At 46.1% G+C, this 3372-nt stretch overlaps 1 pseudogene; it reads left to right on the top strand.

Moving 5' to 3' along the window:
* Nucleotides 1–2926: 2926 nt before the first annotated feature.
* Nucleotides 2927–3045, top strand: LOC111731386 (annotated as a pseudogene).
* The last annotated feature ends 327 nt before the right edge of the window (nt 3046–3372 follow it).

Genomic DNA, 3372 nt, shown 5'->3' on the forward strand with positions numbered 1-3372 from the left:
GTGTGAATACTAAGGTCTGAGAGCTACTGCTCTAAGCCTCGACTTCCTGTTATGGAAAATGGGAATAATACTTCGTAGGATTAAATGAGGTGCCCCATACAGAGCTCTCGCCAAACAGAAAGTGCCCACTAAGGATGAGACCCCTTAACCTACTCCATGTGCCCCAATGGAAGAGCCGAGGCCACCTGTCATTGAGTCCAGGGACCGGATGTGTCGTGGAGACTGGAGGGGTTCGCTCGTTGTCCTTCCTTGCTGAGGAGGCAGTGCCTGAGGCTGGGAAGGGGACCCACATCTGCTTCTGGCACCTGCACGTGTTTACTTTCCAGAGCCTGAGCTGGAAAACCCTCAAGGCCAGCAGCTCAGAGATGTGGGTCAGAGGAGTTCAAATTCAGCACCTGAGTGAGGGCGAAGGAAAACCTTTGTGTTTGGCCCACAGTAAAGTGATAGATGAATAAGTAAGCAGGTTATTGTAATGCAGTGGGTTAGGGAAAGAGAAGAGCGATGTTCAGGTGGCTGTGGGAGCTGAGAGGTGCTTTGCCAGGGGGCAGGGAGAATGCCCGGGAAGCTTCCAGAAGCCAGTGGCTCTCAAGTCCAGATAAGATTCTTGCAGAGCAGGGGCTGGCAGAGGAGATGTGCTGGGCACAGTGGGCAAGGCAGCCTACAGAGCGGAGGGATGAAGTTGGAAAGCGGACTGGCCGCGGGGAAGCACAGGCTGTGTGGTTCTGCTGGGAGACGAAGGGCAGGGTGGGCGGAGTGCGGCAGTGAGGGCGGCGGAGGCTGGAGACGGGCAAGAGGCTAGACACCAGTCGCGTTTGCCATGCTGAAAATGTTCTGTAGAGAGAAGGCTCCTGAACCGTTTCAGGCAGAGGAACCATGAGCCTCTATTTGTGAATTAGCTCACAGAAGCCATGTCATAGAGGAGAAGCTGGAGACAGGGAGACTGGTAGGGGTTAGTGTACAAGTTCAAGGGGCGAGGGTGCAGTCCTGGACGCTGACAGCGAGGCTAGGGGGAGAGAGAAAAGCCTTAAGGATACACAGTCCCATATTAATGCATCAGCTATGCCTGTCATTACTTTTGAATTTGTGATCACTTTTTAAAAGGACTATGCTTTCGTTTACTTGTGTTCAGAAATCTTTCTTCAGAGAGGTATAAGTCCCCAGATCTATTAGACAGTGAAAGCTGTTTTCAGAGGAAAATTTATAGCTTTAAATACCTTTGTTATTAATGAAGAAAGACCCCTCCATCCTGCCAAAAAAGGGCGATGTTAGGTCACCATCTTTAGAAATTAGAAAAGAACAACCAAATCAACAAAGAAAATGGAGAAAGGATATTAATAAAGGTATAAGCAGAGATTAAAGGAATAAAAACCAAAGTATGTTAGAAAGGATAAATAAAACCCAATGCTGTTCTTTGGAAAGACTAGTAAAATAGATGAATCTGTTTTGAGAGCCTGATTAAGGGGAGGGTGAGATATTAACGAGAGAGAAAACAGAGATGATATAAATTAATTGCCTCAGCAAGATTGTTGGGAGGAAATTACAAATACAGCACTTGAGATTCAAGAGCCTTCAGCACTCTTCCTACACCAGTGATGGCTACGGCAACCCCAGCCCGCACTACATCCTCCCTTCCCCAAAGCCTGGGGTACCAGCAGTATTTTGTTAATGTCATTCTTCTTGCCATTGTAAGAAATAATAGTGACTCACATTTATGTAGCTGTTTTTTTTCTATATGCCAGACACTATGCTACCTACTTTGCATGGGTTGTATTTTAATCCTTCCAACAATTGAACCAGGTGAATTGGGTTTTGGATGATACCTAGTTTATAGATGAGAAAATCACATTTAGCATGACGGGGTAATTTCCAGACAAAAGCTGGAGGCATCGTTTGTCCGGGGGCAGCCTGACTCCGGGGCTGGTGCCCTTTTACCGTTTAACTCCTACCTCCCCCCGCCCCGCCCGTGCGTAAGCATATTTGAAGCTCTCCTGGGTGTGGCACTTAGATGCTCTGCCAGCTCTTTTCACTTTCTGGCCCAGGATCCCATCCAGGAAGCATGTTGCGTTTGGTCGCCATGTTGTCTCAGTCCCCTCCCGTCCGGGCTTCCTCTCTATTTGCCTGACTTGCGCGTGCAGTTTGAAGAGTACAGGCCTTTCCTGCAGTGGTGTGAGGTTGCCTCATGACAAGACTCAGTGTTTTCATGTCAGGTTGACTGAGGTTTAATTCACATACAGTAACATTCATCCATTTTAGTGCTTGGTTCCATGAGTTTTGACAAATGCGTAGCACTGTGTCACCACCACCGCCACAAGAACTAAATAGAGCATTTCCATCCAGGGCTGGCGTTGTGGGCATGCGGCCTGTATAGTTGCATAAGTCCCTGTGCTTAGGACGGCCCTGTGTTTGGTTTCATGCTTTCCTGTCACCATCCTGAAATTCTTAATCATCTTTGGACACAGGGTTGTGCATTTTCATTTTTCACTGGGCCCTGCAAGATTATGTCGTTGGTCCTGTTTCTCATCACCCCAAAGACTTTCCTCCTGCCCCTTTGCAAGACCCTCAGCAACAATCGCTCTGTTTTCTCCTTCTATCATTTTGCCTTTTCCAGAAGCCATTTGGGCGGAATCCTGTAATCTGGGGCCTTTGGAGTCTGGCTTCTTTCACTTAGCACAGTGCACCTGAGATTCTTCTCCGTTCTTCCATGCTTCAGTAGTTCCTTTTTATTGCTAAATATTATCCTCTGATGTGGAAGAATCATATTTTGTTTATTCATTCATCAATCAAAGGGCATCTGAGTTGTTTCTAGTATTTGGCAATTATGATTAAAGTCATAATAAATGTTCACATATAGGTTTCTCATATGTTTTTCTCTTGACTAAATAGTGATAATAAATAGAGCGAGATTGCTGGCTCAAATGCGAAGTGTGTCTACGGCCACGCCACCCTGAACAAGCCCGATCCCGTCTGATCTCGGAAGCTAAGCAGGGTCGGGCCTGGTAAGTATTTGGATGGAAGACCAGCTAGGAAGACCAGGTGCTGTAGGCGTTAAAAACAAAAAAACCCAAAAAACCAGAGACTTCTTCACACATCAAATGCTAAGTGTATGTTTAACTTTATGAGAAACTGCTAAACTGTTTTCCAAAGTGGTTGAACCATTTCGCATTACCACTAGCAGTGCGTGAGGGCGCCGGCTGCTCCACACCCCTGCCGGCACTGGGTGTTGACATTATTTTTTACTTTAGCCATTTCAATAGGTGTGTAGTAATTTTATTTTACATTCCTCTAATGACTAATAATATCGTATATCTTTTCATATGCTCATTTGCCATCTCTATATCTTCTTAAAGTATCTGTTTGAATCTTTTGCCCATT

Source organism: Pteropus vampyrus, unplaced genomic scaffold (assembly GCF_000151845.1).
Source record: "Pteropus vampyrus isolate Shadow unplaced genomic scaffold, Pvam_2.0 Scaffold368, whole genome shotgun sequence".
In the NCBI taxonomy this organism is placed as follows: domain Eukaryota; kingdom Metazoa; phylum Chordata; class Mammalia; order Chiroptera; family Pteropodidae; genus Pteropus; species Pteropus vampyrus.